Source organism: Falco peregrinus, chromosome 1 (assembly GCF_023634155.1).
Source record: "Falco peregrinus isolate bFalPer1 chromosome 1, bFalPer1.pri, whole genome shotgun sequence".
In the NCBI taxonomy this organism is placed as follows: domain Eukaryota; kingdom Metazoa; phylum Chordata; class Aves; order Falconiformes; family Falconidae; genus Falco; species Falco peregrinus.
The window spans coordinates 23,179,937-23,198,378 of NC_073721.1; the positions used below are offsets into that span (position 1 = coordinate 23,179,937).

General features: G+C 47.1%; 1 protein-coding gene across 3 annotated transcripts in view; it reads left to right on the forward strand.

Moving 5' to 3' along the window:
* PTEN (phosphatase and tensin homolog) overlaps positions 1–17,951 on the forward strand; it is a 106,499-nt gene extending 88,548 nt beyond the window's left edge. For 2 of the 3 annotated variants that reach the window (XR_008745427.1, XR_008745429.1), the window contains exon 11: positions 94–17,951. The gene's annotated coding sequence lies outside the window, so the exon portion shown is untranslated. The remainder of the gene's footprint in view (positions 1–93) is intronic. The other variant, XR_008745428.1, reaches the window with a different exon arrangement.
* The last annotated feature ends 491 nt before the right edge of the window (positions 17,952–18,442 follow it).

The following is an 18,442-nucleotide window of genomic DNA, read 5'->3' on the forward strand; positions in this document are numbered from 1 at the left end:
TTAAGAGATGAAATCTAGAGAAAAGCTTCTTTTGTTTCCAAAGAAGCCTTTATCTTTGGGCTTTTTTTCTACCTTCACTTGTTTGGCTTTCAGGGCTCCTCCCACATGGGACAACTGTAGCTTGGACAAAGTGCAGAGACTGCTGCTTGCTGAGAGGAGGAGGAGGAGGAGGAGGAGCAGAAAGATCTCAGTGTCATTCAAGGAAAAATAACACTTTGACATCATTATTAGACCTCTGTTGTTTTCAGTATCAAAGCTCTGTTTCCCTTTCACCAGAACCAGGACAAATAAAATACTATGAGTTGTAAGCAGTTGCTTTGCATTCTTTTCTTCCCCTTCATTGTGAGTCAGAGTGCTGAGGTTCTTGGAGAGGCTGGAAAGAGGAGAGTGCCTAATTTCCACGGGCACACAGAGTACCGGCATCTGGACAGAGTTATAACAAGCAAAAATTATACGTAGTGTTTATGGTTATGAAGAATCTCAGTTTCTTGACCGTATGAGGCGTTCGCAGATTCTGTAAGAGAGAAAAAAGGCTCAGCTTTTTATTGAAAGTGACTGACAGAAGAATAAAACCAGACAAACAGCTGGAGATGTTGTCAACATTAACATCAGCTCTGCTGGCTGGAGTGAAGCTCACTGCATCAGGCATGTGGACACGTGTCCAGGTCTACAGATGTCATCTCATGTTTCACCTGCTCTAGGAATCACAGGACAGCATGTGTCACTTTGGTGACAGGAGAGAAGCAAAAGCACAGGTATGAAAGGGTGAAACTTGTTGGTGGGTCTGTATTGACTCTCCCTTCCCGCTCAGGGTGGAAGAAGATCCTGGAGGTCCATGCCTAGCTGATTTGTCTTGCTGGGGCACTGAGGCTTTACCTGCAAAACTGGATTGAAGCTGCAACTGGAGATGCCACTGCTGTCAGCTAAGAAGGGCACTTTTGTTTTCCAAAGGAAAGGCCTTATTGCACAGAGGGAAAGAGACTAACGGCAGGAACCAGGGTTGTCTTAAACCTGTGACCTGGGGGTTGCCAAACTTCACTGTCTCTCAGCATCTACTATTAGGTCAGGTCCAAGGTATCTGAGTGACTGACTGGTGTGACTGCTATGGATACAGATAACTTATGTCATGAGATAATCAACCTACTTGTTGAAGTTTTGTACTTCTCCATCATTGCAGAGCAAGGTGCATCAGCCCAGCCAGCAAGGGCCATGATCAGTTCCCATCTTCTCTGTCATTTTTGCCCTCTTCTTGCTGCATGCATCAACAGAAAGATGCCACTGATGTTTTACTCATGTTGCATGTCTTCTGCTGTTTTGAGTAAAAGTGGGTGGTCTGGTTTTGCCTACAGAGACAAGACTATGCCATCCCCTTCACTGCTGGAAGTGGCCCATTTAAAAATACACATTAATTTTTTTTTCCACATTGCTTATCTGAATTGTGCTGAATATTATCCTTTTTTTTTTAGTAGAGACAGGTCTTGTTTCTTTTTGGATGTTTCCAGAGTAGAATTTTTTTTCAATAAAAAAGGCCTAATAGAAACTGAGTGTGGGCGCTGTCCCCATCAACACAAGGGCGCCTGCCCTGATTCTTTGCACGTCTCAAAGCACAGGTACCACATCTAGGAATACAGGGAAGCCCAAGATCCCATCAGGAAGGCTACATGACTGTAAGCCAAGGGGGTTCTTGTTTTAATGAGTCAGAGCCCTGTTTAGCATCAGCTGAAGAAAACCAAAGGGAAGAAAATAGGTACTGACATCGGATGTATGGACTGCAGAGTAAACCAATGAGAGGTCCAATCTGCAAGATCCATCTCTAAACTTGAAAAAAACCCACCACTGATAGTGTCAGGCTGCAAAATAGCATCGGCTTCTGCAGCGCCAGTGGGGCAGCCGGGAGGCAGCTGGGAGACTTCCACCAGTTTCCACAGTCTTCTGGGGAAACTGGACTTGAGCCTGCTGACTTCCAGGTGTGTATTAACAACTGATGTGGAAAATCTTCTATGATAAGCAGCAGGTGGTGGAAAGAATTTCTTCATTCTCGCAGACTTGCGAGACCCCCACATATGTATTTTATGAAGTATGGGAACCCCAAAAGCTGAAGTTTAGTTTCCATTACTCATTGTTTTAGTTTTGCATAGTCATTTTTTTTTGCCTAAATAGAGCAGTCTTCTGCTTAACGTTGTGCGATAGACCTAATTTCTTTCTGTGGCTCACGCACCTTGGAGGCAAGGTCACAGCTTGCTGATCCAGCAAGCCCTGATTTTTCTTTTCCCCACCCCTGATCACACAAAACAGTTTCTCAAACATACCTGCGTCATGACCTCGATTTTGATAATCAGTGTGATTAAAGAAATAGTTTTCACAGAGAGAGAGAGAGGCAGCTATGGGGAGGTTCTGCTCTTTTCAGCCCCATTAGCACAGGAACAGAACAAACCACAACTTGCAAAGCATTGCAGACAACCCAAGGTGTGATGCAGACCCTCAGCTGATGAAATTCAAGAAATACAGTGGTGGGATAATGGCACAATAGAAGCAAAACTACTAGTGCCTTCCTCTGGGCTCTGGTGGATGGAACTTCTACCTGCCAGGGGGATCCTTGACATTAAAACAAGTGTTAAAGAACGTTTCTCTGCATGGAAGTAATGTCTGTACTCCTCTCATTGATATTCAAATGTTGTGGGTCCAATTCTGTTTTCATTTTGTGAAAAAAAAAAAAAAAAGTCTTGTTGAAAGAACAAAAACCAAGCAGTTGTGTGTAGGAGGATAAAGGACCACTCTGCGTGACTCTTCAGGGCTCAAGGGGAATCAATAGTTTTATGTCAATGCATAGCAGCTGAGCATCTGTGCCAGAAACTTTTCTATATCCCCTTCCCCCATTGACATATGTTGGTCATGCATTATGCCTGTCTCTAGTTTGTTATGCAATAAGGGCCATGCTAAATAGCATGAAGGTTGAAGTGTTGTTTAGGCTTTGCATCACAAAATTTCATGGCGGCCCCGTACATCACACTTAAAAAGCAAGGAAGTCTTGCCAAAGAGATGCCTCATGGGCGATCTCACCTGGGCATCCTTGTGCACAGCCAGGCAAGGCTGGAGTCTTTCCCCTTGCTCTGTCGGTAACGGCTGCAGTCAGCCCCTCTCCTCCCACTTGCTGGGTAGAGTGAAGGCAACAAAGCCATCTCTGTGGTTGCAGGTCCTCTCCTCCCCTGTTGAGGGGTGCTCTGCTGCATGGTCCTCCATGCTGAGCAGTGACTTTCTCTGGGCGATTTCCCCCAAAGCTTTAGTGCTTGTTTGAAAACATCATGCAGGTATGAATGCATCCATTCCCATGACGCAGGGAGATGGAGTGGAAATATAAGATGCACAGTCATGATCTTCCTAGTGTAGATTGACACAGCAATCTTGTTATGTTACTGTCTTAATAATTTTTTATTCCTGTATGGCTTCTATACAAGCTTTGGAAGATATATTACTGATGCAAGGGGAGGTTTTCTGTTTAGTCTTAAGTAAACTAATACCAGTTTAGATCCTTTCTGTTCCTCAATCAGTTTGTTCTTCAGCAAATTCTATTCTCTTCTTTGATTGAGAGATTCACATCTTGTGTTGTACTCCCTATGAAATGTTTTGTTGAGCAGGCTGAAGAATAAGACTATTCATTCTACATGTCTTCAAAGATAATTTACTTTATTTACACTCATTTGCAATTCTCCTAGAAACTTTCCTCAAGAGACAAACAGAAGGACACACAGGCTGGGGCTATAAACTAAGCTCTTGCTGCTCACAAAAGGTATATTGCAGTGAGGACTTTTGCTGCAGCTTCTATCCATGGAGACCTGGGTGGAAACCAGTCCAAATGAAAGATGGCATAGGACACAGTTGCTCCAGCACAGGGGAAGAGTTCCCCAGACCCAAGCTGTTCTTCCCTCATCCTTAGGCACAGCACTGGATGGACTTCTTTTGCAGGTAGGCAGGCAAGGTGAGCTCCATGTGGCTAGGGGTCAGCTGCTACCTCCTGGGCAGGAGCATCCTCCCACCCATCCATGTAGCCAGGCTTTGCTGTACTGTAATGCTTAAGGACAATGGCATGGGACCAGCTGGGATGTTGGATCATAGAGATATGGAAAGGTTTGGGGAAGTTTGGTTTGGGTTTTGGGGTTTTGTGTGTGTGGTGGTTTTGGTTTTTTTAAACAGTATTTGAAAAAGCAGAAGATGAGAATTAACAAGTGTTGGGAGATACAGGAACAATAAATTCCACTTGATCCTTCCCACCTTCAGACATCTTGGAAACATCTTCCTTTTAAATTGCAACTTACAGCCTGTGTTGTTTGATAAGGTAACAAAATGGGTAAAACATAAAAGCCTTTTGGATCCTGCTTATGGAATATCTCTTTCTGCTGGCTGCAAAGACTTGCCAGGTCAAACCATAGAGCCTCAAAAGTCCAGAAGTAAATAAGATTAACTCTTTTCCCTCTTTTTTCAGATGTGAATTTAATTACATTTTAAAATTTAAAAAAGTATTCTTGTATGCGTTTTCTAAATTTATTTTACCTAGTATTGGTCCTTGCATGAAGCTTCTATACCTTGAACTGTGGTATGGTCATGCTTGAATTGTTCTGATACATGACCTAGGTGATGGAGTTCCTCTGCAGGATGGAAAAAATCTGTTGGTAAGAAAGCATGTGTAAATTCTCATCTGAGACCCAGGCCACATCTGCCACAAGATCAGAATTTCTGGACAGATACAACAGCTTCTGCAATTTTTTAAATTTTTTTTTTTTTAAAGTAACTTCACAGATTTATTTAAGCTAATATTTCAGAGCATGCTCTCTTCTCTTTAAGTAATTTCATACAGCGGTGTCCACTGTAGGGATCTGTGGTTATCATTGAATTAGAGCTCATTTATAAATACCATAAGCATCAGGGTAAGTGACGTTATTTGGAAAAAAGTAATTAAACTGTCCTGACGAGGTGGTCCAATCTGCAGGCTGAAGACAAGTCAGGTCCTGCTGCAGTGTTGTGCCCATTTCCAGATGCTCCCTCCCTCCTGGGGCTGGCAATCCCAGCACATCCCCATGACTAAACTCCCAGGCAGGCCAGCAGTCCCCAGGTGGGTGCTCCCGTGGCAGCAAGGGAGCATAAAATTCACATCCTTGAGCACACTGGCCCAAGGTCTCTAACTTGCCTTATTAGAACTATGCCTAGTCCCCATCCAAACCAGAAGACCCATAGAAATAATCTTCAACATCAGCACTGGTAGAAGGAGACAGGAGAAAGAAATGTTCAGCTACTTCTTGCCATGTGCCAAAATGTTAATGCAACCCATATGTCCGTATGTGAAAAAGAAACAATATCTTACGCAAACTAGCTGTCCCTCATCATGGAACAGCCTTGGCTCTTTCACGTTGTTTTACATTTTTTAAGTGGGGTGTCAGGTTAATTAAGAAATCCCTGTAACGGCCTTTTGAAGTAGGAGCAGCCGGGCTGAATCCTTCCTCTTCCTCCAGCTGTCCAAGCCCCCGCGGCAGGGCAGGTGGGACAGGAGGCAGAACTTTCTGGCTGGGGAAAGAGGATGTCGCAAAATGAATGGGAGCCCCACCAGAGGGAAGAGGGTTTCCTGGGCTGGTACACGTGGCTGGCAGACGTCCTGCCAGAGGAGGCAGGTGAACCTGTGATGAAGCCACTGGAGAAGTCAGGGCCTCCTGGAACCTCAAAAATTTTGAGCAGAGCTCAAGCTGAACAAGTTTTTCCTGTGTTGCGTTTGCTTTTTCTTGGGTTTTCACACAGGCTTTCTACAAAAACGCCTTTCCTTGAGCGTGAAGCAGTGGCTAATACATGAAAAAGTACTAGGATTTCAGTTTCCATTTGCTGAACTTCAGCATCTTCCCAGGCACGCTTCCAGAAATACACAATAATAGAGTGGTTAAACTCAGAGACGCTACCACAGATGTCTCACTGTCCGATATTGGATACAAGGATATATCTGCTTCAGCACACTAGCTACAAAATACTGGCTTAATCTTTCCAGATTGATGCTGCCTTCATTATTTTAGTCTCAACAAGGGAGAGGGATGTCTGGGGGATGGAGACCAAACTGCCCCCGATGTAAAATAGAAGGCATCCTACACAAATGAGAATATTTACCTTATTTGCATTTTAGCTCATTAACTAGGGTAAAACCCTGGCTTGCTGCCTCTGTGAAGAGGCAGACCACATCATTTCCTTGTCACTGCAGATTTTTGGAGCTCTAGGCTCATTCCCCAGGATTCAGGCAATGTTTGAAAGACAGCTGGAGGTGCCCTCATCCCCACCTCCACCTCCACACCCAGGTATGGAAAGACCATGCCATGCCCAGGAGCACCAGTAGCCCCTGGTGTCCGTGAAGATGCAGGTATTTCTAGAGAGATTTGGTATTTGGGGCCAGACTCTGCCCAGAGGAGCACAGCAAGAGCCAGAAAGGCACCGGCACAAGCTGCAGCATGGGAAACCCCACATTACTGAAATCCAGGTTTTCCAACGCATTTGTTAGCAACCGGGAAAAGAGGAATTTTGCTGATGATGCTGTTTTGCAGAATGGTAAAGCTGAGGGACAACAGTGAAGAACTGCAGGCTGACTAACTGGATGCAAAGGAAAAATAACCCAAATGCCACGTATGTGGTGATGGATTCTGGCTGATGATGAGCACGCTAGAATGAGATCCAAACATTTTGATGGATGGTCCCATGAAAGGACCAGTCCATTGCTCAGGAGCATCAAAAAAAGCCGGAAGGCCATAAGGAATGAGCAGGAAAGGAAAAGAGAGCATCACAATGCTGCAACGCAAATCCGCTGTGCTCTGTGTCTTGTATACCAGGTGCAGTTTTAGTCTTCCCATCTCAGAAGGGATACAACAGAGCTGGGAAAACTTTGGGGAGGATGAAAGATCTGGAACAGCTTCTGTACAAGGGACTGTACATGACCTTTCCTGCTATAAAATATCAGAGTGTATCAGATGGCATTAGCTTCAGCTGGAGGCAGGTTCAGCTTGGGCAAGAGGCAGGTGTTGCTCTCAGGACATGTTTCCCCTGCAGGGTCCCCTGGTGCATGGCTTTGGGGATGTGAGGAAATTTTGTGAGTTTAAAAGAGCGATGAACAAGTTCACCTATAAGGAATTCGTTCAAGGGTACCGATTGCTTCCAAAATGACCTATTTCATAAAATCCCTGAGCAGCAAAGTACCAGAAGCTGTGGAGCACCCAGGTGAAATTTCCCTGCCTGTTTTTCTTATTCTTAGCCTTTTCCCAGGTTTCTGGCCAATGTTCAGGACAGGGTCCTGGGATTAGTGGATTTGCACCAATACAGCCATTTTCGTGTTCTTCTGACACAGGAAATCAAAGAGACGTTCCCTTGTGAAGACGGATGTAATGAGCAAGGCATCATGAATGAGTGATTTCTGCTTTACATCCTGATTCAAGCTAAACATTTAATGATGAAGCCCAGAGTTCAGAGACTGAAGGAAAGAAAAAGAAAAATAACCCCCCCAAACTTCTGTGGAAGTGTAAAAATGCATTCTGTTTCAGAAAATCTGTGTTACTCGGTTTTGAGTAAAAGAATTACAGGATATCTCACAATACAATCATTCATGAACTGAACTGGTAAGCAATACTGACAAGACAAAAGGCGCTTGCACCAAAATGCTGAATAAGCAAAGAAATGTGTGCAATTTGCAATGTGTTCACAGTTATTTTGCCAGCAGAAAAGGGTCTCGGTCTGGGTGATTCACTTGCTGTCATTTGGCTCCACTTCAGAGGTGAGGGTTTCGGAATTACTCAGCCCCATGCTAACGAATCGGAAGTTGTGTAATGCTATTGAAGTATCTTGCACCTTTGACCCCTTTGAACCCACAAAAAGTACTAAGCAGATGACTTAAAAATAAGACCTTGCTGCTCTTTTTCCCCCTAACTTAATGCAAGTTTCATTCCAGTTTTATGCAAGTCCTTGTTTTAGACATACTGGCTTGCTCATGGCTGATACTAAGACTCAACAAAACAATCTCAGTGCTGCACTGTAGAGACAAGTGGTCTTTAATTACTGACGATAGATACTGTGGTCTTAGTCACTACTCAAGCACCACCAAGACTTTTCCATAGTACCAGAGCATCTCTTTTCTAATCTGACTCATACAAGGAAAGAAGAGGCAGAGTATCTGGGGCACGAGGCATAGTCTGGCAAAGATGGGACAAGGTAGAGTGAGAGGGCTCAAAATTCTAAGTGCAATCCTCTTTTGACTCAGTAATTGCTTTTTTGTCCTCTACCTTGACTTCTTCCCCAAGGAAGAGGAGTAGTAAATAAGGACATGTATTTGTTGGTGGGAGATGGGAAAAAGTGATAGTCCTGTCCTGGAGGAACCTGGGCAGAAATCAAGGAAGACTATAAAGCTGTGGGGTTACAAGTGAGAAATTTTGATGCCCCAGTTATTTTTTTCTTCCATTTTACCAGTAAGAGGAAAGGGTGCAGCCAGAAATAGATGTATAATGCCCATCAACTTCTGGCTTCACAGCTGGTGCCATCGGGAGGAGTTTGGCTTCTATGACATTGGGACATTCTTTGACTAGACCCTGTTAGGGTGGGATGGGACCCATCTGTCTAGAAGCAGCAAGGGAATCTTTGGCAGCAGACTGGACAGCTTGGTGGGATGGGCTTTAAACTGAAGGACTTGGTGTGGGTTGGGGTCCAAGGTGGCAATGCTCACACCATCACATCCAACTGGGGAATAAGCCAGGCCAACCAGAGCAGCGATGCATGTTCCCTTGCTGCCTCCCAAGATGGGTACAGAAGGCCAGCCACCTCAAGGGTGTGCGTGGCCATGGTGGATCCTCTTGCAGCCCTCCTGGGAAACCTGTGTGCTCTGAAGTGCCTGTACACCCACGCACGCAGCACGGGGAATACACAGGAAGAATGAGAGAACAGTGTGCGGTGGCAGGGCCATGATCTCATTGCAGTTATGGGGACATGGTGGGGTAGCCCACATCACTGGAATGCTGTCATGGGTGACCACGTACTTTTTAGGAATGTCCATTTGGAATTAAATCTGGTGAGGGAGGTCAACAGATCTTGTGCTGGGGCAATGTGTGGTTTCCCAGACAGCCTGGCAGGCAGGTTTCCACCAGATGCACCCTAATCCCTTCCACTCCCTGGGATCCCAGTGAGTGAGAGGGATCCCACTCCCCAGTTTTGGAGCAAACCCAAGAGAATCAGTGATCAGAGCCAGGACAGTGGCTGGGAAACAAGGTCTTGATTTCTCCATAATGAGCAGTCAAGGTACCCACCACTACAGGCAACAGCCTCAAGGGATCCTGCAGTGCGTGTTTCCCACTGTGCCTCAGGGCTTCAGAAAGAAAATATTGCAGGATTTCTAGTCTTTTTTTTTTTTAAAAAAAAAAAGAATTAAAGAATTAAACAAAGCAAGAAAAATCAGCAGTTTTGTCTTTTCTGCCTGATTTCAGCCAAGTGTGTGTTCAGAAACTCAGAAGTTTTATGTAACTGGAACTTGGCGTCCCTTTTGGCTTTACAGTTAACTTCCCCATCTTGCTTACAGGGAAGACAAACAGAGATTTCTTTTCCAAATTATTTTATTGTTAAAGAAAGCCCATGTGCAAGCTCAGAGAGATTACCTGACAACTATCTGTTCCTCTCTTGGTGGAGGGGACTGGGTGGGTCTCTAGTCCAAACCCCATGCACCAGCACAGTCCCAGGCTGCTATAGTGTGGCTGCTCTCCCTGGGGTGCCTCTCCTCCATCCCTGCCTGTGCCACAGCCAGGGGCCACTTTCAGAGCCCCCCCAGCCTCCCCATGGTCAGACTCAAGGATCCCAGCTGTGTGTTTCAAGGTGCTGTTGGTAGGTATTTAATGATGCCAGAATTCATCTCTCCTTGATGGTTTTGTTGGAGATGTGTTTTCTTCTGGATGCCGCCATCAAATACAGCCACACTGCACGCAGGGCAGCAGTTGGTGCTTCTGGTTGTTTTGCATTTTGATGCAGAGGTTTCTCAGGAATTTATCTCAGGAGACCTACTAATTTGTCCTTCTCTCTTTACCAGCCTGTCTTGTCAAGCTCCTAAGACTCTTCCTTGGTCGTTGTGCTCAATCACTAACTAAAATCTTCTCATTCTTCCCCCCCCCCCCCCTCACCCCCACTATAAAATAGTTAATAAAGTAAAATATCTCTAGACCTGTGCAAAAACAATGAGCCTGGGCTCTGCTAGGTAGGTCTTCCATGGGAAATTTCCCCTAACATGTTCACTGGTGGGGCAGTGGGAGAGAGTATCTTTTCATGGCTGGGTAGAGGTCTCCCATGGTCTCTAATTCCCCTAAAGCTCTACACAGAGGCTTGAAATTCAGGAGAGGTGGGTGCTAGATGTGACACCCCTGAGCCAGGCTCTTCTCGCCAAACCCAGCTCTAAACATGCATTCAAGAATTTGCTGGATTTTCCCAAAGCCCTGAGCAGGGACTTGTGTGATCCACAAGTTTGAAGGTGCTACTGGATAAATAAATACCTCCTGAGAGCAGCCACCTTCCCCCAGGCCCACCTGCCATCTGGTTTGGGTGAGATTGGCATGTCCCAAGCATTTGCACCACAGTCATGGGGGGTCATTTGAAGGAAGAGTGGGGGAAGAAGGGCATTCGTGCCTCTGTAGAGGAATAAATGAGGAAAACCAGTGTGTTGTGGTGGAAGACCACAGCTGCTCGTAGCTATTAATACCTTTCCTTTTCAACACAGAAAGGGTATAACCTGTCGTGCCTTTGCCATGGGCATCTCCAAGAAGGAGAGCTGCCTGAACCAAGAGGAGCAGCCCTTGCCATGACTCAAAACCAGGAAGGGCAGTGGCAAAACTCAGTGATTCGTGGCCTAGGTTTGCCTGGCATCTTGGGAAATGCCTCAGGTGGGTTTTAATTTGCTTTTAGCCTGTTTAGCTGGCGTTACCTCTTTCCTTGGGCTTTCTCCCTCTCTGCATTGGGAACCTTTCTGCGCCTGCTCCCACCCAACCTGTCTCTCCTTAAAACACAGCTCTGTGATTACATGCAGAGCAGGGAAGTAAAACCCAGATCCCATTGCTTTATAACCAGATAGAATAATGTTGATAATTCACAACTAGTCCAAAGAAACCTCAAACACCAAAGAACCGGCAATGAAAGTGAATGTCTTTGAGGACTGCAAAAAGCTCTGGTTTTAGTATAATGACTGCTATTAGCAAAGAATAATTTACATCTCTTGGTTTGATGTTCTTAAATATGAACCGGGGATGACTACTCAAGTAGACAATTCAATGCCTAATGTAGTCGAAGGGTTACGGTAGCCGCATGCGCCGTGCTGACCTTTCAGTAGTTTCAAACTGGCCGTCTCTCCCATCCCTCCCCCACAGGCTGGGACAGCTGTAAACATTCCCGTAATAATGAGACAATTGTAACATCCTATTTATTTTCCATTAAGAACCAGCCCGGCACAGGCTTAGGTGGCCCAAGAGGGTGGGCAAGCAAAGCCCGTCCATGCCCTCCTGCCACGGCCCAGTGCTGCTCACCCCTGGAGCTGTGAGAGCACCAGAGACCCATTACATGCAGAGAAATGCCTCTGGTGCTCTCACTGTGCCCCTCCGAGCAGAGTCGGGCCATGGCATCACTAGGAGCCCTTCTGCAAGATGGAAATAGCAGCCCTAATCCCTTTTCATCTCTCACCAGCTCTTCCCATCCCTGGTTCTCCCTGGGGTGCGGGAGCGGCGGGCAGGGAGGAGGGCAGGAAGTCGCTGACGCGTGTGGTTGGATTTCAGTTTGAACACTGTCCAGAAAGGAGCACCAAATATTAGTAAACAGATCAGGAAACATTTCCGTGTTTGGCGGTAACTCTGCTTTTTCACGGCAGCAATCTCCAGTGGTTTTTCCACTAGAGCAAAAGACCTGCTTGGCCGCTCTGCTTAAATCGAAGCAGCTCAGATCCTGATCTTCACACTGACGCCTCTCCTCCAGGGCTCCTGACTTTGTGCCTGGAGCCAAGTCCTGCTGAGCAGAGGGTGCACACTCTTGTGCATGCCCAGGGGATTACAGCACCCTGCTGCCATGCCCAACATCTCTGTAATGATCCAGGCTGAAAAGGAAAGGATCAAGATGGTTGGCCTATTTTGCTTTTCAAAAGAAGATTATGAAGCGGTTTCCTTGCCACGCATTAAAGAGGGAATTATTGCATACCAATGGGCTCTTTAGGACAATGAGAAAAGGCCTATCAAGTCTTGGTGGTTCAAGCTGCAGACAGTCACATTAGAAAAAAGACCTGGGAGAGAATCAAGCACTGAAGCAGCTAACTGAATGAAGTCCTATCTTTACTATTTCTTGACATCCTCAGGAAAAACCTGGCAACCTCTCTGGGATGAGTGCAAGCTGCTCATCTTCCCTCTATTGTTGACTTCCACTCAACAAGGTCACAGTTAGGTCCTTGGATAAGAAGTATGCGGTCACAGACTGGTTTCGGAAAGACCTCCTTTTGTGCACAACACCTCCCACTGCAAGTGTTGATGGATGTTGATGCAGGTGGAAGTGCCACCAGCATCAAGAAGAGCAATTGAGAGGAAGAGGGTAAAAAATGAGGCCTGTGCGGTGAAAATGATTTCTGATGAGAAAATCTCTATATTGGACAAAATGCCTGCCTGATCCATAGCCAACAGCAACCCTAAGAGGAAAGAAGGAGGAAAAAAGAAACAGAATTTGTCTGTTTTCATGTTAAACTTCATGAAAGGGTGTGAGAAACCATATGATCTGCCCTCCTCCCTGCCCTCTGCAGGTGCATGTTTCATGCACCGATGGACAACATGAAGAGTATAATGCACCCAGCTTCCAAAAAGAAAGCCTCAGCTCCGCACACACTGGCATCCAAGATGTCTGGAAGAAAGATTTTTAAATTGGTACATGTGGTCTCTCCAGGCCTACATGCACTGTCTACATGGATTGCCCTACAGAAGGATGCAAGTGGGATCTGCTTGCTTGATGACAATCACTTTTCTGGTGTATTTTCAGATGGTCTTACATCAGACTGCCAGACTGGGTGGTAGTGTGCAGGTCTGGTGTCTCAAGAGAAGCCTGCAGGAGTGGCTTTACCATAAATCACCTATAACTAGCCCAGAGCATGTGTTTTGGTTCGGAAACACCAACAAAAAGCATCCCAAGGAAATCCCTCATGTAGCCTCCCAGTGCGGCTGGGAAGTTAACTCACAGTTTAAGGGTCTTTGCTGGTAATGGGCTGCAGATTAGTCACGTGCTCACCTTCTGCAGGGTTCATCTCCAGCTCTCATTCATCCAGTGAAAGTGCTAAGTGTGCTGGTGCGTTTTAACTAGGTTTGCAGATAGTTTCTACCCATCTACTCTGCATGTCAGGCTTACATGCAGCAAACAAAACTATGCTGAGGCGTAGATGGAGCCTGAATCTTTTGCTAGCAATGGCCAACTGGGAATAAGAGTTACTTCTTTATAGCAGATGTGTAGCTCAAAGTTCACCATAAGTGCACTCACATCAAGAGCACAGCGTGTATTGTTCTGCAAGAAGGCTAAACTCAGCTCTTCAAAAGACTATGGAACAACTAATTTCATTATTTGAGAAATAAAGCAAGCAAGTGAGTGAGAGTCAAAATTAACCCTTTGGTCAATCTCTGGAGTAGGGGCTTTCTTTAACGCCCTTGAGTTAAATGCCTGTGTTCACAGATGCATGCAGAAAATCTGCCATACAGTGTCCTGTTTCTGTTTTTCTCACTACTTTAGGAGTTAAATATCATATTCCTTCAAAAATGACTAGTTGGACCAACGCCAGGTGGAGCACCCCCACATGAAGTCCTCTGTGAATATGGCTCAGGATTTTCATCTACAGTTATGACCTCCAGGGAAAATCAAAAGAAACAAATCATTTTTTTTTAATTATCCATACAGAAATAGATCATTCTATTACTGACCAAATTGAAAAATAACACTTGCAGGCAAGAAGGGCAAAAGGAGAAGACAAGTCCCATGAGAAAACTTCACCTAGGTATTTTTATGTAGATTTGAGCAAAGAAAAGTGCATTTCTACAATTGCCAGCAAATCCACATTAAGTGGTGGATCTTTGCCTGTGCTATTTGTTTGTGCACAGCAAGAGATGAATGCGATCCCTCGCTGCAACATTGATTTTAGCCTGGTGTGGTTCCCCCGAATTCAGAATGACCAGATTCTGCCCAAAACCTGACCCTGGCCCTCATAATTTGTAATAAATGCAATAACAAACCCTGTGTCTCTGCTTCACTTGCAGCCATGCTCCAGAAACACACTAATGACTGGGAAAAGGGAGGTTCAGCTCCTGGTGTTTCCCTGGGCCACACAACCACCTCCATAGGCTTTGCAGGACACGGCCCAGCTGCTTTCACCTTGCTCTCTAGCCATGGTAACACAATGCCAGCCACAACAAGGGCAAATCATGTCCCCTCTTGTACACAACCATGCATCACTTGGCCATGTGGCTGGTGCATGAATTATTCCTGGAATTCTCCCTGCCTGACCAAATTCCTCTTCTCTGGAGCTAAGCTGCTCACTCAGCATGAGTCCTACCTGTGAGTTTAGCACTAATGGAAAAACTCAGGAGCATTTCACACCTAAAGAAACAGCCATGCCACATCAGAAGGTTAACAATGGGGGTTTGTCAAAGACCAGCTGTAGCTTTTATCCCATTGGTCTTCAAGGATGCACGTGTGGAAGTGTTCAGTAGAAATCTGCTACCTGGTCCGGATTGCTTGATGAACAGGACAAGGGCTACCAGAGGTTTCCTGTATTCTCAGAAATGTGCTCTGCGTAGTCATCCTCCATGAAGAGAGAGTTAACCCCACCCCTGCCAAATAGCTTCTTCTGTGGGTGAAGTCAACCCAGCTGGCAAGAAACTGTGAGCAGGGCGCTCTCAGGGGCACCCCACTTGCATGGGGACAGGCTGTTTCCTTGGGGCTGGCCGGGGTTTGCCATGTTGCCGCTTGTGCCAGTGCCTCTGGGGCTCTTGCTGTGCCCCTCTGAGAAGAGTCCAGTGCTGGCATCTCCAGGACTCGTTCGCTCAGAAGGAGATGCCGTTGGATCACTCTTTGCCTCTTTGCCTCCAGCTGAGCAAGCCCAGCTCCCACAGCCTCTCTTCATGTGCCCTGGCCCCCACCCACCATCACCAGGGCCCTGGAAGTCTCCACTGTACACCACCTTTAAACTCATCTCATCTTTGTTTTCCATTCCCATCCTGAAATGATCTCAGACACAATTTGCTTTTAGACATCAGTCCAGCTGCTTGTTCGTGCTCACAGTTCATTGCCACACTTTCCAACACCTTCTGCAAGCTGTTGGTACGCAACATCCTTGTTTGCAAGTGGAGCCTGGCTGGCAAGGCACAGGCCACCCCTGGTGAGCAGGTGGAAAGCAACCCAGCCTTGCCTCGAGCTAGCTAGAGGTTAGCATCCTTCACCTACCCAGCAGCACCAAGCGTGGAGTGTACTGACCTCTAATCTCCTCATCAGAGAGGTCTGAGGGCTTGTGTCATGGGCTCTTGGTCTCCAGGGTGGTATTTCAACAGTACTGGTGGGGTGTTGGAGGGAGCTGACCCATCCAAAATGTGCACGGAGCACCGTGCTCTTTCCAAAGCCCCGTTCTGAGTCTGCGGTGCTCCCAGCTTGCAGTGATGCCATTCAGCTCTCGCTGAGCAGGTCTGCGAGGTGAGTGCTGCTGCTGGGTCCATGAACACCTTGGGCCTGACCCTTCTTGCCACCTAAGAGAGGAGAAGATGAAGTGTCAGGGTGTTCTCTGCAGCTTCCTTCTTTTGCATCACTGTGGCCTGAAACTGTGTCTTTCCTTGGGGTGGCTCTGCTCACCGAATGTCCTGCACATATTGAAACTCACTGCCTTTCACAGTGTCTGGGAAGCTTGCCTAATCCTTTTTATTTCATTACCAGGGCATGAAAAGTCCATGGATCTCTTCCTCAAGCCCTTGCTCCAGTGGGAGCTGCGTGCCCTCTCCATGGGGGGAGATCAGCCTGTGGGCTCTGAGCCTGCACAGCCCATCAGAGTCCTCCAGGGCACATTGGATGGGCCAGTTGCAACCAGCAGTGGGAAAATGATCCCACAGGTCTGCAAATGCAGAACTGTGTCCTCTTATGGGTGACTTTCCCTCTTTGTGGAGAGCTGTCTAACTCCCTGTCCCTGGGAGGGAGCATTCCTGGCCCTGGCATGGCTCTGGGTGCTGCAGAGGGAGGAGCGGGGACAGCCCCCTTGAGACGCTGTCACAGATGCCAGAAAAGACCTGGGATGCTGATCATGTTGGGGTGGTTCTGCCAGGATGGTGTCAGGATGGTCTGCCTGAATGCAGGTGGATACTCGAGGAGGTAGCCCGTGAACAGCACACGTGTCCGTTGCCGTAGTGGGGACACATGGGAAGCAAAGCACATTGTCCTCCGAGGTCAGAGCTGACCTGTAACCATCCCTTGTGGCCTCCTCACGAGCATCTGCCATGTAAAGGGAGTCAGCTCCCCCTTGCAGAGCAGCAAAGGAGCAGATGCGTCCCTTTCATTTCCTCTTTCCTTTCCCATGTCCAGCACATGGTCCTGGGGGTGCAAATATGACAAGCTCTTTTATTTGGCAAAGCAGCCAGAAACTATCTCCAGCCACATTTGGGCAGAAACCCCAGTTTTTTCTCTAACCCAGAGCTGTTGTGTCCTGCTCAGAAATCCTTTGGCAAGTCCTTTGGCAAGGGCCAGGGGACTGGCTTAAACACTAGACTATGATATTTTAAAGGTTTTATTTATACTTGCTGCAATCCTGCTGTGTTTGTAGTTCACACTCCCAAGCTGGTCTCCAAATCTGCCTTTTAAATAAAAGGAGAGCAGGGTTTACACTGCACAGGTGTGCTAAGTGAGGCAGCAAATCCAAAATGACCAGGGTGCTGATAGTCCAGGTTTTGGACCAGAATTGCTCCAGCACCTCCCTAATAAAGAGCAATAATCATGCACAGCCAATGGCTATTCCTACAACGTTTGTGAGCAGCTTGAAAACAAAAATCTCTTCATACTGGAGCATTTCTGATACTTCATTTCTTCATGATGGAGAATGACCACGTGCATGCTCACATCTCAGCGGGTGCAAATGAAACATCGGCCCTGCTTTGAGGTGGTGAGCTGGGATTTTCTGTGCACTGAAAAGGTGGCAAAGGAGAGTGGCTGAGCCCCTCCTCTCCTACCAGCTCCTCCCCTTTCCCTCTGCTCTGGGCAAGGAAAGCAGCTGTCAGGACAGAGGCTGACCTATATTCCAGCCCTGAGTGGTGCCTCACTGGCCACCACTTCTCCCCCCGCCGCCCCAATCTGTGCTGAAAATGGCAGAGAGGATGGCCAAATCCGTGCATGGTGCGAGCATCACTTCCATGCCCTGAAACAAGCCTGGGGAGGGGAAATGAGACCTCAGTCCTTGCAGCAGGGCGTGCTTTGCTTTAGAGATCTTGATGTGCATGATCATCCTGGAGAAGAGATCTGAGCAGACGATAGCGCTGAGAAAGGAAGGATGTTTCGGCACTGGCACAGGTGAGGGAGGAGGTGCCATTCGGCTCGACAGGAACCTTGTGCTGAAAAGATAATTTCAAGCTGAGCTGTGGTTTACCACAGTGTCCTCGTGACCGGCTGAGTGGTCGGGCGGCAGGGACAGCGGGCAACGGGCTTGTTTTCCCACAGCCGGGGCCCGCACAGTGTGTCAGGGTTTGGCTAGGGCAAAGCGGCGGCTTTCTGCTCACTCGTGTGGCCCCAGCTTGCACCAACCCCCCTTGCATTAAAACCCCTTCCCCAGATTTTCAGAGCAACCAGGGGGAAGGGCGACAGGCACGCACAGTGTGGTGCACAAGGAGCTGGGGTTCTTCCTTCCACTGGGACAGCGCCCAAAGAACCTGGTTATAGTGATGCTCCAGTGTTACAGGATGAAAATTGGGGAATGACAAGAATCACGAGGTTTTTCAAGGATCTCTGCAGGTTTCAGCACCACGATGTCCAAGAGGACAACAATCTGCCCTGCACCCTCTTTGCTGAACACAATCTCTCCATTTGCAATTTGCTAATAGCTCTCCCTGGGTTATTTCTCACCTATTTCTATTCATGTACCTCCAGAGGAGAAACTTTGCTTGGCTTCCCCCAAAAACAAGTCCAGCCACTCTCACTCCTCCTTGGCAAGGGCTGTTCCACTGCCGTGAGGGGCTGCTTCTTCTACAGTGGCTGCAAGCGCCGGACGTGCTTTGCACTGCTGCAGTGTCATCACCAGCTGATCTTGAAGGTGCCACCTGAATGTGAGAATTAAGTGAAAATCCTAAGGAGGCTAATAGCGAGGCGGTGCGGTGAGACAGGCAGAGCAGCAGCAGCAGAAGGCTCCGGGATTTCAGGGCTTCAGCTCTGCCACACA